A 26,582-nucleotide genomic window follows, 5' to 3' on the forward strand; every position below is an offset into this window, starting at 1 on the left:
ATGAATGTCATTTGATATTATGCATCCTTCTTCGGAGGAAACGCATCACTGAAAAACTCCAGAGGCGCTCCGCTTATATAACTCACCATTGATGATGACCATGGATTTGCTGCGCCGAACGATTTGACGAGCCGAAACTTCGTCTGCTGGTAACTCGCCCCGAGCGAGATAAGCCAGATAAGGAAGAACCCAATCCGGCGTGACATGGAGAGCCGCCACGAGCTGAGACTTAGGATCTGGTATCGCCAATTCCTCCTCCGATGGTAGAATCACGGAGGGTTTATGCAAGATATCCAGAAAAACATTGGGAGGAACTGGCTTTCTCTGGGAGCCAAGTCGTGAGAGGGCGTCAGCTGCCTCGTTGAGGCGCCGATCAATGTGGTCCACCTGATAACCATGAAAATGACCCGCCACGTCATACACAGCTCTTCTGTAAGCTGCCATCATGGGGTCCCGAGAATCCCAGGTACATGAAACTTGCTGTGCCACCAAATCAGAGTCGGCAAAGCATCTGACTCGTGTTAGATTCATCTCCTTGGCGAGTCGCAAGCCGTGAAGCAAAGCTTCGTATTCCGCCGCATTGTTAGTGCATGGAAACATGAGTCGGAGAACGTAACATAATTTATCTCCTTGAGGGGATACCAACACCACACCAGCCCCCGAGCCTTCCAGCTGCCTAGATCCATCAAAGTAAATAGTCTAGTATGTGAGATCAGGCCGGTCTTCCGGAGCCTGTAACTCTGTCCAGTCGTTGACGAAATCAACTAAAGCCTGAGACTTGATGGCTGTACGGGGGTGTACTGTATGTGATGAGGCCCAAGTTCTATTGCCCACTTGGTGATCCGCCCTGTTGCCTCCCGATTCTGGATGATGTCCCCAAGGGGGGCAGAGCTAACCACTGTGATAGGGTGTTCTTGAAAATAATGCTTAAGTTTTCGACTCGCCATAAACACCCCATATACCAACTTCTGCCAGTGTGGGTACCGCTGCTTGGAAAGAGTTAACACCTTGCTGATAAAATATACCGGGCGTTGCACTGGGTATTCCTTCCCTTCCTCCTTTCTTTCAACGACCACTGCTACACTTACTGCTTTGGAATTTGCCGCGATATACAGAAGCATGGGCTCTTTTTCAGTCGGGGCGGCCAGGACCGGCGGGTTAACCAATTGGCGTTTCAGGGCTTTGAGCGCCTCATCTGCCTCATTCGTCCAAACAAACCGATCAGATTTCCTTAATAACTGATAAAGAGGGATCGCCTTCTCACCCAGGCGACTCACAAAACGACTTAGGGCCGCAATGCGACCCGCCAGTCGTTGAACTTGATTAACGTTCACCGGCTTTCCAAGAGATGTAACTATTTCGATCTTGTCTGAGTTAGCTTCAATGCCATACTCCGATACCAGGAAACCCAGCAATTTCCCTGCAGGCACACCAAAAACACACTTGGTGGGATTTAGCTTCATCTGATATACCCGTAGATTATCGAACGTTTCCTTGAGATCCTCCAGTAGTGTCTCCCCCTGGCGGGTTTTGATCACAATATCGTCGACATAGGCATGGACGCTGCGACCGATTTGGTTGCGGAGGCAATTCTGGATGCAGCGCTGATAAGTCGCCCTCGCACTCTTGAGTCCAAAGGGCATGGACACATAACAAAAAGCCCCGAAGGGGGTTATAAAGGCTGTTTTCTCTTGATCCTCCATGGCCATCTTGATTTGGTGATATCCTAAGTAGGCGTCCAAAAAGCACAATCGTTCGCATCCCGCCACCGAGTCAATGATTTGGTCGAGGCGGGGAAGAGCGAAAGGATCTTTTGGACAAGCTCTGTTGAGGTCTATGTAGTCAATGCACATACGAAAAGTACCATTCTTCTTGAGCACCAAAACCGGGTTAGCCAACCATTTGGGGTGAAAAACTTCCACGATGAATCCGGCGGCTAAAAGACGGGCAACCTCTTCCCCAATCGCCTTGCGTCGCTCCTTGTTAAATCTGCGAAGGTACTGCTGGATGGGTTTGCTCTTTGGGTCAACATTAAGATGGTGCTCAGCGAATTCTCTTGGCACACCAGGCATGTCAGAAGGTTTCCATGCGAAGATGTCCCGATTCTCACGGATGAATTCGATGAGCGCGCTTTCCTATTTGGGATCCAGACCCGTCCCAATGGTGAACTGGTTGGATGAATCGCCAGGCACGAAATCGATTGTCTTAGTGTCATCCGTTGGCTTGAACTTGAGGGGCGACTCAGAATCTGTTGTCGGCTTCTTTAGGGGTGACATGTCCGCCGGGTCAACATTGGCCCGATGGTGTTTGAGCTCTTCCGCAGCACAGGCGACTTCCGCATAAGCCACGTCCCCTTCTTCACATTCCTTTGCAATCCTTCTATCTCCATCAACCGTAATAGGTCCTTTGGGATCAGGCATTTTGAGCTTGAGGTAAACGTAGCACGGGCGGGCCATGAAGCGGGCGTAAGCCGGCCGCCCAAACAACGCATGGTAGGGGCTTTTCAATTTGACCACCTCGAAAATCAGTGACTCCGACCTGTAATTTTGCGCAGTTCCAAACGCCACTGTGAGCCTCACCCGGCCTATGGGATAGGCCGACTTGCCCGCGACGATTCTGTGGAAAACCGTGGTTGAAGGCATCAGGTCCTTTTCCAACAGTTTCATCCTTTGGAAAGTGTCAAAATATAAGATATTGATGCTGCTGCCACCATCCATTAGCACTTTGGATAGGGTGTAACCCCCAACTTGGGGAGCCACGACCAACGCTAAATCGCCTGGGTTGTCAACTCTCGGCGGATGATCCTCCCTGCTCCATGTTATGGTTTTCTCAGACCAATGGAGGTATCTGGGAAGCGCTGGTTCAGACACACTGTACGCCCGGTGACTCACCATCTTATCGCGCGTGCAAGCATTGGTGGTGAAAACATGATACTGCCCATTACTTAAATGTTTGGGGTTGCTGCGGAAACCCCCATTATCGTCCTGACCCTGCGGAGCCCCCTGTGGGGGTGGCTGCGGAAAGGCTCCTGGCGGGTTATACCGCCGCTGGTGGTGCACTGGGTATTGGCCGCCGCCTGGCTATGGGCCTCCCTGAGCCCCCTGTTCGGGATGCCGAGATAGAGTCCGCCAGTATCGAGACTCGGCAAGCTCAAATTACGGCCGAAAGGATGCGTTTAAACACTGACAACTGGCGGCTCGAAACACAGCAGCGCGCATGTGATGCCGTCCATCAACGGAGACACCAGGGCCGCCTGCCCCATGATCTCAACCCGACCCGCCTGTTCGACACTCCACGAACCCTTGGGGCGAGAGCCGCCCCGGGGGGAGGACCGGGCCGCCCACCTAACCCGCCGTCTCAGCCAGCTGAGGATCACATTCCCCGATTCCGGACGCCTCAAGGCCACTTTTCCAACCCGGTGGACAACATTCTTGCCGCAACTCGCTATCTGGAGTCTCTTCCGATTCACGGCAACACCCCTGCCGAGATATAAGCAAGGAACGCCATCGAGATGTTGAAGACGGCAGTGGTTCAAAACACCCAGTTCTCACATAGCCTCGAGAGGTTGCATTCCACCCCCCAGGCAAGTTACACCAGGAGCCGGCCAGAGGACCAGCCCGCTGTAAACAGCGGGCCGCGACACGTCCCACAGGACAACCCGTCTGAGCAGAACCCGCCGGGCCGGGATCTCCCGAACACCCAAGACGCCCCGGCCCCCCTCGTCGGGGGCGGAGGGCAAGTAGGGGTACCATGCTTGTCCCTCGCCCTTCGTAACAAAAAGATGCCCAAAGACTTTAAGGGACCAAGAAAGGTGCCTAATTACACCCCGGACCTTGAGCCGGCATCATGGATCGAGAGTTATGAAATCGCCATGGACATGCTCAACGTGAACGAGGCGGTTTGCGCTAGATACTTCATGATGATGCTCGAGGGGCCAGCACGCACTTGGTTGAAAAACTTACCTCCCAACTCCATCCAGACCTGGGCCGAGTTAAAAGAGCGTTTCATCAAAAACTTCCGAGGGACTTGCAAACGTCCGATGACGATCGTCGATCTACAGCACTGTGTTCAGCGCCCGGATGAGTCGGCTCACCATTGGTCACGGCGGGTTGCATAAATTATCCATTCGTCAGATGGTATTACGGCGGCTCAAGCTGTGTGGATCCTCGAGCAGAATTGCCATTACGAACCCTTGGTGCAAAAATTGGGGCGACTCAAGCGGAAGGTCCAAGATATGGGAGAGCTGATGGACACCCACACTAGGTACGTTGAGGCAGATGACACCAAAGATCCTGGTGAGGACGGTAAGGCTAATTCGCCCAAGAAGGGCGAGTCATCCAAAAATCATACCCGGTTCCAGGGACGTAACCGCCACAATCAAGGGGCCAACGGCAAGCGAAGACCGCAAGAAGAGCCCTCGGACTTAGTCGCCAATACCAACGCCAACAACGGCAACCAACGCCAGAAGAAAAACAGGGGGTTTAGCGGGAAGAGGCCGCGTAACTATGAAGAGCTACTCAAAGGCCCTTGCCCGCACCATGCCAAGGCGGACGGTCCGGCGACTCACTCCTGGGAGAACTACTTCGTAATGCGGGAGTTTCGGGCGGAGGCGATCAAGAAGAGTCAAAACGATGACCCGGACCAGCGCCACGAGAAATTCGCCGCACCCAACCAACGACAGAACCCCTTCGGCGGCTTATGCGGGCGGCCCGTTCCTCCCCCGGGGCGGCTCCCGCCCCAGGGGTTCGTGGAGTGTCGAACAGGCGGGTCGGGTTGAGATCATTGGGCAGGCGGCCCTGGTGTCTCCGTTGATGGACGGCGTCAGATGCGCGCTGCTGTCTTTCGAGCCGCCAGTTGTCAGTGTTTAAACACATCCTTTCGGCCGTAATTTGAGCTTGTCGAGTCTCGATCCTAGCGGACTCTATCTCGGCATCCCGATGAGCCTTTTCCACTGCCTCTCTGAGTTTCGCCAGCTCCGTGTTTCTCTCCTCCTGGTTTTCTGGTGTGAGGGGAGTCGCCATCAGCCTTGTGATCTCCGCCGCTAAATCCACCAGGACTGCGGACGGGCTCCTCGACGTTTCGCCGGTTCCATCGCCTCCGGTAGGGTTTTGTGTGGGTTGAGTTGCCCCTGCCATGTAGATGGCGATCTGGCGGCGGGTTCGGTCAAGGACTTCGGGATCCATGGCCAGCGACAAGCCCCCAAGACAATCCCCATGCAAAGACCGGAGTGAATCTGAGTCGCCCATGGATGATTCGTCATCAGAGTTGACCGGCGTAGTTTCCTGAGTCGCCGAGCATTCTGGCTCCTCCGATCCCTGCGTGAACCCCACAAAGACTGGGCGAGTCAAATTTGGTGTCATTACTGGGCGGACGTACCTGGCCGGCTCGACGATGTCGGTGGAGATGACCGGCTCAGGCACGGATGATCCGATCATGCCCATGAAGATGTTGATCTTGCCGAAGGGGACCCTGTAACCAGATTCAATCGAATCCGCTTCAGGTCCCCATCGCTGGTTGTCGATGTAGGTTTTCCCGCAGCGGCTCCGGTTCATGAGCCCCGTTGCGTAACTCCCAAACCCTGGTAGGGCTCCCTTTGAGAACTCAATTCCACCGTGCGTAGGCCCCACGGTGGGCGCCAACTGTCGTGGTTTTGTCACGGCAGATGACCTAGTGAAAGGGCTTAGTACTGGAGCCATCACACCTTGGTGGTGACTCAAAGGGGTTAAGCGGGAGAGACACGGCGGTTTACGCAGGTTCGGCCCCTCGTGAGGAGGTAAAAGCCTACGTCCTGCTTTGGTTTGTATTGATGTGGTTTCGATTACAAGGAGGGCATAACTCGCCGAACCTAGCAGTCGATGATTTCTAACCCGTCCTCTCCTTCCCTGGGACTCGCCTTTATATACAGGTCGAACCCCCAGGGTTTACAAGGATACTTTCCTTCCTACAAATCATGACCCCTGTGGTCTCTAAGTCGCCGTCCTTCAAAGCTTGGAGACCTTCCAGAAATCATAAACCGTTATACGACCTTGATCCGGCTAGGCCAAGGCCCAAATAACTGTTTAGGTGAATCGCCTGATTGGTGACTCGGCCCAACTAGGGCGGGTCATTAACAGGTAATATCCCCAACAGTGTAGGTGTTCTAATGTATCCCCTACGTATCATAGTTGAAACTTTAGAATGATCCTTTATCCTAAGAGGGAAAGGTGGTTTCTCAATGTAAGCACTGGGAACAATAGGATCATTATAAGAGATGACTTTCTCTTCAACTGGATTAGGTTTAACTTCATTGACTTCTAAGGGAGGATGATATTTAAACCACTTCTCTTTAGGGAGATCAATATGAGCAGCAAATGATTCACACAATGAAGCTACTATCTCAGAGTCAAGTCCATATTTAGCGCTAAAATCACAAAAAGTATTTGTTTCGACAAAGGATTTAACGCAATCAAACTTGAAATTCATACCTGACTCCTTACCTTCATCAAACTCCCAATCTTCAGAGTTGCATTTAATTCTTTCCAATAAATTCCATCTGAAGTCAATATCTCTCTTCATAAAAGAACCGGTACAAGAAGTGTCAAGCATGGTGCGATCATCATGAGAAAGCCAAGCATAGAAGTTCTGAATTATATATTCTCTCGAGAGCTCATTGTTGGGGCATGAATATAACATAGACTTAAGCCTCCCCCAAGCTTGAGCGATGCTTTCTCTTTCACGAGGCCAAAAATTATGAATATAATTCCAATCACGATGTACTAGATGCATAGGATAAAACTTTTGATGAAATTCCAATTTCAACCGGTTGTAGGTCCATGATCCAGTATCATCACATAGCCTATACCATGTCAATGATTTATCCCTGAAAGATAAGGGAAAGACCTTCTTCTTGACCTCATCCTCGGGCAAACCTGCAAGCTTACATAAACCACAAACTTCATCTACATAGATTAGATGCAAGTCGGGATGTGATGTTCCATCTCGTGTAAAAGGATTAGCCAGCAGTTTCTCAAGCATACCCGAAGGAAACTCATAAAAAGTATTTTCAGTAGGTGCAGCAGGTTGAGGAGCAACTCCTTGTGCTTCCGTTCGAGGTGAAGATACCCCGAATAAGCTCCTCAAAGGATTAGTTTCCATAGTGACAAGTGACAATAAATTTCAGCACACTTTATAAATGTTTCCTTACCAAATTCCACTTACCAAAGACGCTTCACTCCCCGGGAACGGCGCCAGAAAAGAGTCTTGATGACCCACAAGTATAGGGGATCTATTGTAGTCCTTTCGATAAGAAAGAGTGTCGAACCCAACGAGGAGCAGAAGGATCCGACAAGTGGTTTTCAGCAAGGTATTCTGTGCAAGCACTGAAATTATCAGTAACAGATAGTTGTGTGATAAGATGATTCGTAGAAAGTAGCAAGTAGCAATAGTAACAAAGGTGCAGCAAAGTGGACCAATCCCTTTTGTAGCAAGGGACAAGCCTGGACAAACTCTTATAAGAGGTAAAGCGCTCCCGAGGACACATGGGAATTTCTGTCAAGCTAGTTTTCAGCATGTTCACATGATTCACGTTCGCTACTTTGATAGTTTGATATGTGGGTGGCCGGTGCTTGGGTGCTGCCCTTACTTGGACAAACCTCCCACTTATGATTAACCCCTCTCGCAAGCATCCGCAACTATGAAAGAAGAATTAAGACAAAGTCTAACCATAACATTAAACTAGTGGATCCAAATCAGCCCCTTACGAAGCAACACATAAACTAGGGTTTAAGCTTCTGTCACTCTAGCAACCCATCATCTACTTACTACTTCTCAGTGCCTTCCTCTAGGCCCAAATAATGGTGAAGTTTTATGTAGTTGACGTTCACATAACATCACTAGAGAAGAGACAACATACAACACATCGAAATATCGAACGAATACCAAATTCACATTACTACTTATAGCATGACTTATCCCATGTCCTCAGGAACAAAAGTAACTACTCACAAAGCATAATAATATTCATGACCATAAAGGTATTGAATAGCATCAAGGATCTGAACATATAATCTTCCACCAAGTAATCCAACTAGCATCAACTACAAAGAGTAATTAACACTACTAGCAACCTTACAGGTACTAATCGGAGTCGCGAGACAGAGATTGGTTACAAGAGATGAACTAGGATTTGGAGATGAGATGGTGCTGGTGAAGATGTTGATGGTGATGAGTCCCCTCCGATGAGAGGAGTGTTGGTGATGACGATGGCGACGATTTCCCCCTCCGGGAAGGAAGTTTCCCCGACAGGACGACCCTGCCGGAGCTCTAGATTGGTTCTGCTCAAGTTCCACCTCGTGGCGGCGGCGATTCCTCCCGAAAACCTCCTCCTGATTTTTCTGGAACGAAACCCTCCTTATAGCAAAAGAGGGGGCCAGAGGGCCAACAGGGAGCCCACAAGCCTCCTAGGCGCAGCCAGGGGGTAGGCCGCGCCTAGCAGGCTTGTGGCCTCCTGCTGGCTCCCCTCTGGTACTTCTTTGGTCCAGTATTTTTTATAAATTCCAAAATAAATCTTCGTTGATTTTCACGGATTTTGGAGTTGCGCAGAATAGGTATCTCAAACTTGCTCCCTTTTCAGGGCAGAATTCCAGCTGCGGGCATTCTCCCTCTTCATGTAAACCTTGCAAAATAAGAGAGAAAAGACATAAGTATCGTACCGTGAAGTGTAATAACAGCCCATAAAGCGATTAATATCAACATAAAAGCATGATGCAAAATGGACGTATCAGCCTCCACAACAAGTCTTCAACGTCAGCCTCATCAACTGAAACCGTTAATGAAATTGATAATTATTTAGAGTGTCGTTGTGTCACACCAAATGATCCTGCTTGGCGGTTGCAGCAATATGATATTCACCATACAGACCCTTCCATAGAAAGGCTCTATGTTCATCTTCCTCTTGAGAACAATGTAATTTATTCGGAGGATGATAATCTTGAACAAGTTATTGGAGATCCTAAAAGTGTCACCACTAAAGTCACTGCATGGTTAGATGCTAATATGCAACACCCTCAAGCTCGACAATACACGTACATAGAATTTCCATAACATTGGACATGGCACCAACAAGGGAAATACTGGGATCATTGTCGAGGTCCTAACTTTTTGGCCGAGTGGTACATGTCAACCCTTCACAAGGAGAGCCTTTATATTTGCGAATGTCGCTAAACATTCGTAAAGGTCCAACCTCCTTCGCTGATATGAGGACTATACCAGGACAAGAATATCCTATATTACCTTCAACATGTAAAGCTTTAGGTCTCCTAGGTGATGACCAAGAGTGGTCCAACACATTAAAATATGCGGCTCAGTGGGCCTTACCATTCCAATTATGGTAGCTTTTTGTTACCCTTTTTTTGCAATGTAACAAATCCTATGAGGATTTTTGAGGAGCATGCATCAATGATATCTGAAGATATATCACATCAATTGAATCTAAATCCTTCTTAGTTGAGCAGTTCATCACTAGATTGATACGTAACATCCTGTGTTCTCATTGAGTTGGATAAATTAGTGAAGGATTCCGGATATTGCTTATCACATTTTTGTTTACCGCTACCAGATGATATAGGAAATGCTTCTACAAAAAATAGACTTTTGCTGGATGAGCTTACCTATGACATTCCAAACGTGACATCCACTTTGAATGATAATATTCTGAAGCTAAACAACAACCAGAAGGATGTATTTCATGCTATCTATAATTCTTCCATAAATAATGAAGGTAGAACATTCTTTGTTTATGGATATGGTGGGATTGGAAAAACTTTCTTATGGACTACTTTACTTTATTCTTTGCGGAGTCAAGGGAAAATTGAATTGACAGTAGCATCCTCGAGAATTGCTTCCCTATTGCAACCAGGAGGTCGAACACCACACTCCCGTTTTAAAATTCCTTTGGAAATTTCAGAGAATTAATTGTGTACCATAAAGAAGAATACCCACATGACATAAATTATTGAAAACAGATCTCTTATAGTTTGGGATGAAGCACCAACGAATCATAGATATTGTTATGAAGCACTGGACTACACTCTCAGAGATATAATGTCACATACTAGACCTAATGCCGAAGACATGCAGTTTGGAGGTATCACTATAGTTCTTGGTGGGGATTTTCGGCCAACACTACTAGTGATAAAAAACGCAACCAATCAACATATTTTGAAATCTTGCATTGTTAACTATTATTTGTGGAGCAAGTGCACACTTCTACAGTTGAATGAAAATATGAGGCTCACATCAGTGTGTCTCTCCATCTCGAGGAGAGAAGAACTACATAATTTTGCTGACTGGCTTTTAGGAATTGGAAATGGCACTGAGCCTTTTGTTCTTGTTCCAAATGAACCCACTATCATATTTATAATGATCCCCCAATATCTTCTTTTGTCCCCACGTTGTAGAAATATAGATGGATTGATATCATTTGTCTACAACTCTGGTTATCAGTCAACTCACATTACATCGTATTTGAATGTTTGTTCATGTCGGGACCCCGATCCTAAGCCATAGGAATCCAGCCTGTAACACATTGCATCCCTTTGTGGTCTCACGCACAGTTATCCCCATGGCCCCCATCTTACCTTAGTCGGGACCGTTTGCGCCTTTTGACTCACGTATGCATTAGTGTCGCTAGCATTCCAATGTCAAACAACCCGGGTCAACATATCTAGTCATAAACTCAAGTGGCTCGACTGTACAACTACTACCATACTATTCTTCCACTCACGGTTCAGGCATCCGCATAAAACATCTCATAAAGGTTACCTCCATGGCCTGGGAGCTTAACCTACGGATCAGGAAAAACTCGAGCCTGAGACCCCTGAGAACCGTAAGGACATGGGTGTGGCCTTGGTCCCCTGACTGGTGGTCGTAGAGGTCCCCGAAGAGAGGTAACTCCTCCTATAGTTGGCCAGTCAACATGAGCTGGAAGATGGGTCCTAACAGGGTTCAACATCTCCATATCTCCATACCCTGTCTGGACTACATGTGTCAGCTGTGTCAAAGTCGTCCATAGACGGGAACGTGTAGCATAGAGCTCCATACGAAGGGCACGAGCATCTCTGTCTCTATTCTCTAACATCTCAGCGGTGGACTGCAGCAGCGGATCCTCCATAGAGGAATCAAAGTAGACCCCACTAAGGTATCCTTCTTCTCCTGGCTGAGAGGCATGAACATAGCAGAATTCTGAGTTGTGCAGCAGTGCATGTCTGGCTCGCATGATGGTCAACAGTGAATAGGCAGCATCTTGTACCACCATGTCAACAGTAACCCCCAATCCATAAGACTAATGGATTTACTCCTCGGCTCCAGGTAATCTGGGAATACCCTAACAGTGCACAAGTACTGACTCTGGTTAAAATCCCAGTACTGCTCCTCCATTGTATACTCTGGGTACGAGCGGTAACCGGCTACTACATCATCCTGACCAGTATGGCCGTGTGACCCGACACATCAATGCACCTAGTCAGACGGACCACCTGACAAGAAGGACGACCAGGCGTATGAAAATAGAGAGTAATGCAAAGGCATTAGAGCTCCGGAAACAAAATTGGGCAGCATAACGGTTGTAAATGCTCAAAAACAATTTTAAGACAACCCACAAAAGATAGGATAGCATAACCACTCAATTATCAAGTTCAATCCCATGGTCATCAAAACTTATTTTCTTTTCCCTCGAACAAAAGAAACTCAGAGTAACTCTCGACTCGTTGTCCTATGATCTACCGATTAATAATACACGATCCTGAGAGGAAGATAAGTAACCTAGTTCTTAATCCCCGCAGAAAAGACGAGGATGACCAGAATAGAATGACTTGAGAAGAGAAACAAGAATCTTACATTCCCTTCCACAAACAATTCCCTTATATATAATTAGAGAAATTCTAGACTCAACTTCGACCAGTTTTCTTGGTAATCATACAGTCAGTTAGGCTCTGATACCAACGTTGTCGGGACCCCGATCCTAAGCCATAGGAATCCAGCCTGTAACACATTGCATCCCTTTGCGGTCTCACGCACGGTTATCCCCACGGCTGCCACCTTACCTTAGCCGGGACCGTTTGTGCCTTTTGACTCACGTATGCCTTAGTGTCGCTAGCATTCCAATGTCAAAGAACCCGGGTCGACATATCTAGTCATAAACTCAAGTGGCTCGACTGTACAGAGACATGCATACATATCCTAGCAAAGCAGGTGTCGGTAAACATCGAGTGTAGACGAGTCGTAGCAAGCTAAAAGGACTCCATTACACCGCGTGACATTTCCCAAAGGGACTGACACAACAACTAAGAAGGATACATGCCGGTCAACCTATGTGTCCGGAGCAGTAGCGAACTACCAGGGCTCGGTGGAATCACAAAGGGGCATTTGTGTGTATAGAGAGCTACTAAGGCATACGACTAGGTGTCGAATCCCATACATATCATAGTGCATCACACGTACGCATGAAATAATAGATATGCATAGATACAACAATGGCATCACAACATAACCATACAACATCACAACATTTATTTAGAAGACTCGGAAGATTCTTGCATAATATGTTCATACAAGCAGGGGTCACACGACCCGACACTCAAAGTCGTACAAACCAACGGAAGCATAAAGCTGTCTGAGTACAGACAGATGAAAGGATAAGGCATAAAGCCTGACTATCTACACATCCCTTCTAAAAGGGGCCAGGTCGTAGCTGGGACACCGGCTACTCGTCATCATCGATGTCTAGAAAGAACCCACCTGTTGGCTCGTGGGTATCCTCTGCAACAATTATTAAGCAAACATGAGTACAAAAGTACCCAGCAAGACTTTAGAACAGATCTATCTACTCATGCTCAGGTATCAATAAAGGGGGTTGTGGTGTTTTATGCAGCAAGCCAGCTTTGACTCTTGGCTAGACAGAACTACATTTTTAAATAGTTTTGACAACTTTGTTTTCCCGCACACGAGTCCACTAACTCCACAACAATACACCATCATGGAATCATTCCGTCTTCCTACGGAAATGCCATCCATGACACTGACACTTATCTTGATACTTTTATGAGTAGCCATTAAAGTTATCTATGAACAACATATGTCTCCAAGTAGTCCATATCCGCGGACGCGGCTATTCGAATAGATCATAACCCTGTAGGGGTGTACTTCTTCACACACGCTCTCGCCACTTATCGCTATGTGCACGTCATGCACCTCGGCAACCTTCAAGCGGAAGCCCAGCGAGGGAGTCAGCCACGACCGTTAACCACATTAGTACCTAGTCCAGGTTTATCACCTATTTGAGGGTAACCCGCACGGATGTCCGGCCGAGGTTTCCGCCACGGCCCCGAACGATGTGCACAGGGTTCCCAAGCCCACCATCCGGGTGCCACTTAGTACACCGTGCCACTGCCTACCACATCATAGCCCACCTCTAAGGTCAGCACTATGCACGGCCTCCAGCATGACTATAAACACCAGAAACTACTTGCGACTCCTTGACCGAGTACTAGGCGATTAATAAGTCGAGCGGGGTCATATTTCAGGTCCCAACATGTGGTAGTATCTCCTCTTCGATTACATACACGGAACTCAGTTCCTAAGGACGGTTCCAGTGAAACAACCCGCCATGTACTCCTACATAGCCTTTGATCGGTACCTTTACCAAATCAGGTTCCACACTTATCCCTTATCACTAGAACACATTCATCCATTCCGGTTCATCACCCAGATGAAACAGATCTGACACAACTTCTAGGCATAGCAAGCATAGCAGGAATAACACATCATAGCTCAAGCATCTACCAGGTATGCTAGGTTGCATGGTTTGGCTATTTACTGTGAAAATGACAGGTCATGCAAAGGAATAAGATCAGCTACCGAATTAAAGCATTTGAAATAGTTTGTCCTAATGCAATAAGTGGGAGCATGAGCAAGAACATGGGATGATATCGGGATGATCAAAAGGGTGCTTGCCTTGTTGCTCAGCAGAGGGGTAATATCCGTCATTCAGATATTCAGTCATATCCGGAGGGGCGGGGCCTACCGGAATAACAACATACAATTAATAGCAATCATATGCAACAATCATGATGCATGAACATGGCATGAAATGAGGAGTGATATGATTCAATGTGGTTGGTAAAACCTTAGTTTGCATCTCGTTTGAAATCCTATTTCAAATATCATTTGAAATGGCATATTTATCTTAATCATTTAATTGATTTGACCTGATGCTATTTCATAACTTTGTTTTTCATGCATGAAAGTATCACCATTGTGTTCATTGAATTTTTCTGATCAATTTGCATATATTATTTGTGTGATTTGGAGTTATAATTAAATTTATATGAATTTCCAAAGTTTGCAATTATTCTGGAATTATTTTAATCCAGAATTGGATGTATTGCATCAGCATGACATCAGCAGGTCAGCTGGCCTTTTGAAAGTCAAACCTGACCAGTGAGACCCACTGGTCAGTGACTCTGGCCAGAAATTAGTTAAGTTTTAACTTAATTAGGTATTTAACAGGTCTCGACCCACATGTCAGTGTTTGATTAACTTTTAATATAAATTTTATTTTTATTTTTACTAATCTCAATTAGACAGGGGGTTGGACCCACTTGCCAGTGACTCAGGGGAGTCAACCCCACCGACGATGGGGTCAAACCCACCGGCGGCGAGGCTCCGGCGACCACCAGAACGTCGGAGGGCCTCGGGTTTGCATCTCCGATGACCAAATGGATGCCGGAGGGCACCAGACGATCGGCCAGTCGATCGTGGATCCATTGTTTGCGCAGAGCAGGGACTGAGATGGCCGGGGATGACGTCGGCGACGAGCTCGGCGGCTGTCGGAGCTCGGGCATCATCGGGGTCATTGATCCAGAGGCTAAAAGGGGCAGGGCTTAGCTCCTACGACATCTACGCGTTGCACTGAAGCTGCTAGTGGCCTCAGAACGACCAACCGATTATCGGAGAGCTACCGGTGATGAGCTCCAGTGACGGATCTCGTTGGGCTCCGGTGAAATCAAGCGCTAGGGCACGAGATCGATGGGGAAAACATGGGCCAAAACTTCCTGGGCTCACTGGGATTGCAGAGGCGTCGAGATCAGGCTGGGAGAAGGACTGAGGAGTGAGAACGACGACAGCGAGCTCCGGGGATCCGAGGTTGAAGACGATAGCGTCCGGGCTTTTCAGGGATCGAGGGCTTGCGTGGCTCGCTGGGAAGCTTCAGGGGGGTCGAGGTGGTTCTTCTGCGCAACTCAGGTGAGAGGGAGAGAGGCTGGAGCGACGGCGAGCTCGAGCTCAACTCGGGCTCCAATGGCGGTCGAGAGGGGAGAGAGCAGGGGGGCCGAATGGTAGAAGGATGGGCTCGGGAGGAGGTCGCGGGAGGTTATCCCCTCCTTGCGAGCGCGAAGTGGCGGCCACGCAGGCACGCAGGTGCGTGGCCGCGCCGGAGGGAGCGGCGACCACCTCCTACTGCCGACTAGCAGGAGGAAGAGGACAGGGGAGGAGTTGGGCTGGGCCACGTGAGCGTTAGGTAACCTTTTTTCATTTTTCTTTCTTTTCCAGTTTCTGTTTTATCTTTTCTGATTTAGTTTATTTTATTTTTGGCTCCAAATTATTTCAAAAATAGTTTGAATGATACTCGGGTGTTATTTGAAATATTTCCAAACCTAGATAAAGTTTTCAACATTTTATGAGAATTTGAATTATTTGAAATCAAATATATAATTGATTTCAGTGACTTTTATGTTTAAAATAAAATGCCAGAAGTATTTTGAAAATATATCACACCCTTGATATTTTGTTTCCAATAATTATCAGAAAAGATGAACTTTTATGATGGCCATTTTGGGTTCATTGATTTGCCACCAAATTTGAATTGTTTTGAAAATAGAGTTGCTAGGGTTTGCTTTTGATTTCATTTCATTTTCTTGGATGCAAAGGAAAATACATGAGCGCAATCTTGCTAAACTCTATTAGGGATTCAAGGATGTGACAACTCACCCCCACTCAAAAGAATCTCGTCCCGAGATTTGGAAGTCGTCAGGAATAGTGCGGGATACTCAAGTCGAAGGCGATCCTCTCTTTCCCATGTTGCCTCTTTTTCAGAATGATTTGACCACTGAACTTTAAGAAACTTGAGGTTTCGACGTTGACAGGCACGCTTAGCTTGATCAAGAATACGAAGAGGGTATTCTCGGTATGAAAGGTTATCTTGGAGATCAAGCGTTTCGTGGTCCACTTCACGGATAGGATCCGAAAAGCAACGCCTGAATTGCGAGATGTGGAATACATCATGAACCTTGGAAATATGCGGAGGAAGTTCCAACTGGTAGGCAACTTCTCCTCGTTTGGCAAGAATGCGAAAAGGACCGATGTAACACGGAGCCAACTTTCCCTTGATACCGAAACGGTGGGTACCCTTCAGAGGTGTAACCCGAAGGTAAGCCTTCTCGTCAACTTCAAAGGTCACAGCCTTATGATGACGATCATATTGGCTCTTTTGACCTACGAAGCACCGATACGGCGACACTGATACGGCGATACGGGTACGGCGATACGGGATACGACAATTTCTAAAAACAACAATACGGCGATACGTCAAGCATATATAAATAATGATAAAATAACATGTAAAAAATCTAACATAACAAAATGTATGAGATGAGATCAAAATACCGCATCACTGATTGCCTAATTAATTCCATACCTTCGTGTTTCTGATTCTTAAAACCGCACTATCAGCAATGGGGTAACACAACCAATCGGTCATAGACTACCACAATCTAATTTGGACTGTAATACATATTAACATGACAACATAAAATCAACAAATCTTTTAGTGTTAAAAAATTTAAGATTGTTAAATGACAAACATATATAAAGAGCACGAGTTGGCCAAATAATGGATGGGTACTACTCTTCTTCCAACATTTTAAAAGTTTTTTCTTAATAACGATATAGAGAGCACAATCTTCATTGAGCTCTTTATTCTCGTAATAATAAATATATAGAAACTCTCGCCTATGAACACGACGATAATTAAAATCAGCAAGCAATACACATCAATAATGCGAAAGTTAAAAGATGACATGATTTATATTTGTATCTTCTTCCTTAGCAATAGGAGACATCAACAACATCAGCAAGTAATTTTACGCCATAAAAATCAACAAACAACGAGCCAATAACATCAACAAGCAATTTTATCCAGCAAACAACATTCTTAGAAAGCACTTTTATCCAACTACTACATCAGTACACAGTACACATACACTAACTATATGAATAGATCATCGATACATCAAGTTATGAGCAATACTCAGTGACGATACTTCAAGGATACCCGTATCGCTAATTTTTCTTTATTTTTAAATTTAAAAAGACTATACTTCGGGGATACACGTATCGAAGACGTATCTGACGTACCGGAGTATCGACGAAGTACTGAACGACGATACACAGATTTCTGAAGTATCGGTGCTTCGTAGCTTTTGACGAGACTGGGCTGGTTTCAACTTTTCACGAATAATGCGAACTTGCTCTTCTGCTTCCTGGATCATATCCGGACCAAAGAGTTGCCTCTCTCCAATTTCTGACCACTTAAGAGGTGTTCGACATCTTCATCCATAGAGAACTTCAAAAGGGGCTTTGCCCAAGCTTGATTGATAGCTATTGTTATAAGCAAATTCGGCGAATGGAAGGCACTTCTGCCAATTCATGCCGAAGGATATAACACAAGTTCGGAGCATATCTTGAGGATGGAAAGCAGTGCTAAAAGATAGGTGAGTCCCCATGGCATTCTGAAAACTTTCCCAGAAGCGAGAAGTAAAAATACTTCCGCGGTCTGAGTTAATCTCCAGAGGAACACCATGAAGAGACACTATTCAAGAGATATATAACTCTGCTAGCTGGCTAGCTGTTATACTCTCACGAACTGGAAGAAAATGAGCTACTTTGGAAAGACGGTCAATGACCACAAAGATAGCATTATTTCCTTTCTTGGTCTTGGGAAATCCAGTGATGAAATCCATATTGACTTTATCCCATTTCCATTCAGGAATAGCTAAAGGTTGAAGGGTGCCCGCAGGCCTTTGATGTTCTGCCTTAAATCAACGGCAATCATCGTAGTTAGCAACGAACTCAGCAATTTCTCTCTTCGTCCTAGTCCACCAAAAGCTGTGGCGTAGGTCCTGATACATCTTAGTACTACCAGGCTGAATGGTGAGAGGAGAATCATGAGCCTCCTTAAGGATCAACTGCCTTAGATGTGGATTCTTAGGAACCACTAGATGATTCTGGAAGAACACAACATCTTGATCATCCATGGAGAATTCCTTAGCGTTTCCTCTAATAATATTCTCCTTGATCCGTGATATACCCTTATCACGCTTTTGGCCAGCTATGATTTGATCCCTAAGAGTAGGTTTCGCCACTAGGTTAGATAGGAATCCTTGAGGAACAATGTGAAAATTTAACTTCCGAAATTCCTCATAGAGACGTGGTTGACCCCGTTGTAGACTTCGTGCATCAGCCATGACATTGGCCTTCCCCGGGGTGTAAGTTATCCCTAAGTCGTAATCTGTGATCAACTCAACCTACCGTCTTTGCTTGAGAATCAAATCCAGCTGGGTGAAGATATATTTCAGACTTTGGTGATCAGTGAATATTTCTCAACGATTACCAAGAAGGTAATGTCACCAGGTTTTAAGTGCATGGACTACAGCTGGAAGCTCAAGATCATGTGTGGGATAATTATCCTCATGTGGACGCAACTGTCGAGATGCGTATGCAATCACATGACGATCCTGCATGAGAATGCAACCTAATACTTGTCGCGAGGCGTTGCAATAGATAACAAAATCCTTAGAAAAATCTGGTGGTAGCAACACAGGTGCGGAAGTCAGGCGTCTTTTCAGTTCCTGAAAACTATGCTCACACTATGGTGTCCACTCGAACTTTTTATCTTTCTTGAGGAGTTCAGTTAGAGGCTTTGCAACCTTGGAGAAATTCTCGACAAAGCGGCGACAATAGCTACCAAGAAAACTCCTAACTTGCTTAACCGATTCAGGTTGAGTCCAATCAAGGACGGCTTGAACTCTCTCGGGATTGACAGCAATACCCTTACCAGAGATTACGTGGCCTAGATAGGTCACTAATGGCAACCAAAATTCACATTTTGAAAACTTGGCATAAAGGCGATACTCTCGAAGTTTCATCAATACCAGCCTTAGATGCTCGACATGTTCTTGTTCGTTCTTCGAGTAGATGAGAATATCATCGAGGTATACCACGACGAATTTATCCAAATACTCCATGAAGATTGAATTCATCAAGCGAGAGAAGGTGGCTGGGGCATTGGTTAAACCGAAGGACATTCTCTGTCTCTATTCTCTAACATCTCAGCGGTGGACTGCAGCAACGGATCCTCCATAGAGGAATCAAAGTAGACCCCACTGAGGTATCCTTCTTCTCCTGGCTGAGAGGCAGGAACATAGTAGAATTCTGAGTTCTGCAGCAGTGCATGTCTGGCTCTCATGATGGTCAACAGTGAATAGGAAGCATCTTGTACCGCCATGTGCTACTGCAACAAAAGACCTTCCAACGGTGCCAGAAACAAGTGTGCTGACGGGAGACTATTCTTGTCTTGATACTTCTCAGCAACGGCACCAGGAATCCTTCTGCTACGGCTACGCCTTTAGGGATTTCCTTGGAAAATATGCAAAGCATTCCCCTGTGGCCTTGGAGCCTTGTCTTGGTGTTCCCTCGAAGCGTAAAGGGTGATGTAGCACAGGGCGGTAAGTATTTCCCTCAGTTTTGAGAACCAAGGTATCGATCCAGTGAAGGATTATCACAAGTACCTGCACAAACACAAAGAGCTTGCACCCAACGCTATGAAGGGGTTGTCAATCTCTTATAGATTGTTTGCCAAGTGAGAACTTAAAGCAAAAATAAACAAAGCAAAGTAAAAGCGAAAGTGGAAACGATAGGTGTGAATAGACCCGGGGGGCCGTAGTGTTCACTAGTGGCTTCTCTCATGAAAGAAAGTAGACGCTATGAACGAATTACTGTCGAGCAATTGATAGAACCGCGCAAAGTCGTGACGTTATCTATGGCAATGATTATATCTATAGGCATCATGTCCAAAACAAGTAGATCGATACTTTCTGCATCTACTACTATTAGTCCACATGTCGACCGCTATCTAGCATGCATCTAGTGTATTAAGTTCATGAGAATAGAGTAACGCCTTAAGCAAGATGACATGATGTAGATGGACAATCTCATATCTACGATAAAATCCCATCTTGTTACCCTTGATGGCAACAACACGATGCCTGCCTTGCTGCCCCTTCTGTCACTGGGAAAGGTCACCACACGGTATGAACCCAAAACCAAGCACTTCTCCCATTGCAAGAATCATACATCAAGTTGGCCAAACAAAACCCAAGACACGGAGAGACTTACAAGGGTATCAAATCATGCATATAAGAAATCAGCAAAGACTCAAATATATATCATAGATAATACGATCATAAATCCACAATTCATCGGATCTCGACAAACACACTGCCAAAGAGGATTACATCGAATAGATCTCCATGAAGATCATGGAGAACTTTGTATTGAAGATCCAAGAGAGAGAAGAAGCCATCTAGCTACTAACTACGGACCCGTAGGTGTGAAGTGAACTAACCACGAGTCATTGGTGGGGCGGTGATGTTGATGAAGAAGCCCTCCAACTCCAAAGTCCCCTCCGGCAGGGCACCGAGAAGGGTCTCCAGATGAGATCTTGTGGAAACGGAAGCTTGCGGCGGCGGAAAAGTGTTTTCGTGGATGCCCTGATTTTTTCTGGATTTTTAGGGAATTTATAGGCCAAAGACCTAGGGCAGGGGAGTGCCAGGGGGCCACAAGCTTGGTAGCCCCGGCCTCCCCTGGCCGCGGCAACAGGGCTTGTGGGCTCCTTGTGGGCCCACTGCCTTGGCCCTCAAGCCTCCCGATCTTCTTCCGTTCTGGAAAAATTTATGTCGGGGATTTTATTCCATTTGGAATTCGTTCCAAAATCAGATCTGAAAAGAGTCAAAAACACAGAAAAAACAGGAACTGGCGCTTGGCACTGAATTAATAAGTTAGTCCCAAAAAAGATATAAAAGGTAAACAAAACATCCAAAGTTGACAAGATAACAGCGTGAAACCATCAAAAATTATAGATACATTTGAGACATATCAAGCATCGCCAAGCTTAACTCCTACTCGTCCTCGAGTAGGGAAGTGATAAAGAATGAATTTTTGATGCTTTCATGCTAACTAGAATAGATGTCCTTTGTAACTCCTCTTATGTGACGTGAATGTTCACATCCATTAGATTCAAAACAATAGTTTGCTATTGACGTGGAGACAATAATAACTCAAGCAAACTAGCAAGGTAATCATGAAATTTCAAAATAACAAGGGCAAAAGAAAGTTATCCCTACAAAATCATATAGTCTGGCTATGCTCTATCATCATTGCACAACGAATTTAAATCATGCACAATCCAGATATTGGCCAAGTAATTGTTTTCACACCTTTACTTTCTCAAACTTTTTCAACTCTCACGCAATACATGAGCGTGAGCCATGGTTTTAGCACTATAAGTGGTGTGGAGTGTGGTGGAGGTTGCAAGACAAACAAGGAGAAGATGGTCACATTGACTAGGCATATCAATGAGCTATGGAGATGCTCATCAATAGATATCAACGTGAATGAGTAGGGATCGCCATACAAATGATGCACTAGAGCTAAGAGTATGTGAAAGCTCTTAAACAAAACTAGTGGGTGTGCATCCAACTTGCTTGCTCACAAAGACCTAAGGCAAAATTGAGGAAGCCTATCATTGGAATATACAAGCCAAGTTATATAATGAAAATTTCCCACTAGCTATATGGTGGTGACAAAACGAGAGACTCTCAATCATGAAGATCATTGTGCTTAATATGCACAAGTGTGGAAAGGTGGTAGCATTGTCCCTTCTCTCTTTTTCTCTCATATATATATATATATATATATATATATATATATATATATATATATATATATATATATATATATATATTTGGATGGGCTCTTTGTCCTCCTTTTTTTGGTGGGCATCTTTGGCCTCTTTTATTTCCTCACATGGGACAATGCTGCATCAATGATGATCATCACACTTACAACTCAAAACTTAGAGCAATGATGACTCTATATGGAATGCCTTCGGTAGTGTATCGTGACAATGATCTAGCATGGCATAGACATTAATGGAAACATCATGCTAGCTATCTTACGATCATGCAATGGCAATGTAGACGTGGTGGAACCTGTCATGGTGGTAGTTGCATGGCAATATATCTCGGAATGACTTTGAAAAAACCATAGTAGGTAGGTGTGGTGGCTGTTTTGAGGGAGGCTAATGGTGGGTTTTGTGCACCGGCGAAAGTTGCACGGCACTAAAGAAGATAGTGATGGTGGAAGGTGAAAGTGCATCTAAACCATGGACTCAGCATTAGTCATGAAGAACTCATATACTTCTTGCAAAAGTTTTATTAGTAATCGAAACAAAGCATTCAACGCATACTCCTAGGGGAAGGGTTGGTAGGTATAAACCATCGCGCGATCCCGACCGCCACACAAAGGATGACAATCAATAGACTAATCATGCTCATACTTCATCACATAGCAGTTCACCATACGTGCATGCTATGGGAATCACTAACTTCAACACAAGTATTTCTAGATCCACAACACCTTACTAATATAACTTCAATAGTACCATAACCACAACTCAAAACTAGTTGAGATGAATCAAACTTCTCTAACTATTCAATGCACATGAAGGTGGAAGTTTTCGTATCCCTTTGGATAACTACCCCTTTTGAGACTACTTTCATAGCATAGATCAACTACCAAGCCATGCACCGCCGTGCTCTAAAAGATATAAGTGAAGCACATAGAGCAAAATCAACTAGATCAAAACATATAAGTGAAGCACATGTGAGTTGAATTGTCTACCAAAAGATATAAGTGAAGCTCGTCAAAATCACGCTGAGTGCATGTCTCTCTCTCTAGGTGTGCAGCAAGGATGATTGTGACACAACAAAAATAAAAGACTCCTACGATACAAGACGCTCCAAGCAAAACACATAACATGTGGTGAATAAAAATATAGCCCCAAGTAACGTTACCGATGGATTGAAGACGAAAGAGGGGATGCCTTCCCGGGCCATCCCCAAGCTTAGGCTTTTACGGCATCCTTGAATCATCTTGGGGTGCCTTGGGAATCCCCAAGCTTGAGCTCTTGCCACTCTTTATCTTTTTGTCCATAAGAACTTCACCCAAAACTTGAAAACTTCACAACACGAAACTTAAACATAAACTCGTGATAACATTAGTATAAGAAAGCAAACCACCACTTCCTTAGGTACTGTAGCTGTTAGGGCATATTTTATGCCTAAGTAATTTTGGTGATTGATGACAGTACCGCAAAGGACTAATCGTGTGTGTTAAGATTTCACAGAACACATGTCAACGGCACAAGACGACTCGCCCCCCTTCCATGGAACAGAAGCACAGTGTACTCTACGATTCTATTTCTTTGAGTCATAGGAACGCCGTACTATTAACACGGGACCCGTAGTGGAAAGGTTTGGGTGGAATCAATTTTACACGCACACATTTTATCTCCTTTCCCTTTCCCTGCAACTTTGGAGTGGCTCCCGCCTCTGGTTTATCTCCTCTAAGCAAAAACGTCTCTCAGCGGTAGTACCGTTGTGCCTAGCGGTAGTACCGCTGGGCCTAGCGGTGGTACCGCTGGGCCTAGCGGTGGTACCGCTGGAGCTGGTGGTAGTACCGCTGTGCTGGCGGTAGTACCGCCCCTGGTCAGTGGTAGTACCGCTCCAGGAACTTAGTACCGCCTTCCCAGCGGCTGTACTTCGTCGAACTTTTTGAGAAGACTTTCTTGGCGGTCGTTGGCCCGGTAGTGCATCTGCACTACCATGGGCCCAACGGTAGTACCGCTAGGCTCGGGCTGTGAGTGGGAAAACGGTTGGATTCCCCCCCACTATTTAAGGGGTTCTTCTTGCTCTAGAACCCTACCTTTGACCCTCCCAAGCTCCATTGTTGCTCCCTAAGCTCAAAAGGGCCCGATCTCTCTCCCTAGCCAAACTTGTTGATTCTTTAGGGATTGGTTGAGAAGGCCTAGATCTACACTTCCACCAAGAGAAAAGTTGATTCCCCCACCAATCCCTTGCGGATCTTGTTACTCTTGGGTGTTTGAGCACCCGAGACGGTTGAGGTCACCTCGGAGCCACATTCCATTGTGGTGAAGCTTCGTGGTCTTGTTGGGAGCCTCCAAGCTTTGTGTGGAGTTTGCCCCAACCTTGTTTGTAAAGGTTCGGTCGCCGCCTTCAAGGGCACCTATAGTGCAATCACGGTACCTCGCATCGTGTGAGGGCGTGAGGAGAATACGGTGGCCCTAGTGGCTTATTGGGGAGCATTGTGCCTCCACACCGCTCCAACGGAGACGTACTTCCTATCGAAGGGAAGGAACTTCGGTAACACATCCTCGTCTTCATTGGTTCCACTTGTGGTTATCTCTAACCTTTACATCGTGTATGCTTATGTTGTTGTGTATCTCTTACTTGTCTTAGTTATCTTTGTTGTTAGCATCATATAAGTTCACCTCTTTGTTGTCATTTTAGTGAACCCTTATGTTGCTTACCCTAACTTGCTAAGATTAATTAAAAAGTGGTTGTTGCCTATTCACCCCCCTCTAGTCAACCATATCGATCCTTTCAATTGGTATCAGAGCCACGTCTCTTTATTAAGGGTTTCACCACCCGAAGAGTATGGAAGATGATGAGGGAGTTCCCCGTGCGCAAACCGAGGCCATGGACTTGACTTCGATCACAAGGGACGACTTGAATACAGCTATGGCCGCACTCAAGACGTACATGACAAACGAGGTCAAGACCATGCTTAAAGAGTTAATTGAGGGAATTAAAAGTTCTCCCAAACTGGCGTTGGTGGTTAAACCCACCAACACGGATTCAAAGGCCAATTCCTTTAGGGAAACGGCTAAAGGTATGCAATCTTCCCCTCCTCTCGAAAATGATGGGAATGGGACTTATGCATTTGTTCCACCACCCTTAGTCTATGGAGGACCGGTTCCCACACCTCGTCTTAACCCTGTTGGTCCTCCTCCTAAGCTTGTAAAAGGTGACTTTGCTAACTGGGTATTTTCTAGTAAGTCTCATTTGAATCACAGCTCAACAAATTTGTGGAGAATCATCGAGCAAGGATATTATCCCCATGACCCAAGCAACCTCACTCCAAGAGAAGAAGCGGACAATCAATATAATCACTCTGCATTGTTTATTCTCCAGTCTGCAGTGCCACCTGAAGATCTTCCTCACTTGTGTCCCTTCACTTTGGCCAAGGACTGTTGGGAGCACATTATGGTGTTGTACAAGGGAACATCAAGCATTCAACAGTCCAACTATGAAGTGGTACTTGATAAGGCCGATGAGTTTGTGATGAAGGAAGACGAGGATCCTCGAGATCTCTATCGAAGGGTGACTGCTATTGCTGTGGCACTCAAGGACCATGGGACCAAGGATGTGGATGATACATGGGTCAAGCGCAAGTTTCTCAAGGCCATCATGCCTTTCAATAAAGCCATGTCATCTGTCATTCGCCAACGACCAGATTTCCACTCCTTGTCTTCAAGTGAGGTGTTGGATGAATTCATTGCAATGTCAATCATGAACGAGACAGCTGACAATGCACTTGCTCGTGTTCGCTCAAATACAGCTTCACCCAACCTTGCGTTAAAGGCAAAAGCGGCTTTTGAAGAAGAAAAAGAGGATGAGGAAGAGGAGAGCTGCCCTGAAGACACGAAGTATGCTTATCATGAGCACATGGCTCTTGCATCAAGGCAATTCCCGGGCAACAAGAGGAACTCAAGACCCACCTTCACCAAGAACAACTCAAGTGGGTTCAAACCCAAGCAACGAGTGAGGACATGTTATAATTGTGGTAATGTGAGTCACTTCGTGGCCGAATGTCCCTATGAGAAAAGGGAAGACAACGGGGGTAAGCTCATTCGCAAAGACAAAACCAAGTCATTCCCAATCAAGAACAACTTTGTGAAGAAACCCCACCCAAAGGGTATGGTGGCCCTTGAAGAGTACCCTTCCGATGATGATGATGATGATGATGATGATATGGTGGCAACTGCAACTGTTGCTATTGCCACCCCCTCTCCTAAGAAGGTGTCTCTCTTCAACGCCCCCAACGAGAACCACATCGCCAAGTGCCTCATGGCAAAAGGTATCGATCAGGTAACCCCCATCATTCAGACCAACATCGCTATTGCTCCTTCATTGTTGAATTGTGTTGATGATAGTGATGTTGGGGAACTTAATGAGCACGATCTTGACAAATTTTTGTGCACTATTAAGGGAGAATCCAAGAAGCACTTTGTTGCTCTCTTGGAACAATTGGGTGAGGCTAATGACCTCATCGAGTCTCATGAGGAGACC

This window comes from Hordeum vulgare, chromosome 5H (assembly GCF_904849725.1).
Source record: "Hordeum vulgare subsp. vulgare chromosome 5H, MorexV3_pseudomolecules_assembly, whole genome shotgun sequence".
Taxonomy (NCBI): domain Eukaryota; kingdom Viridiplantae; phylum Streptophyta; class Magnoliopsida; order Poales; family Poaceae; genus Hordeum; species Hordeum vulgare.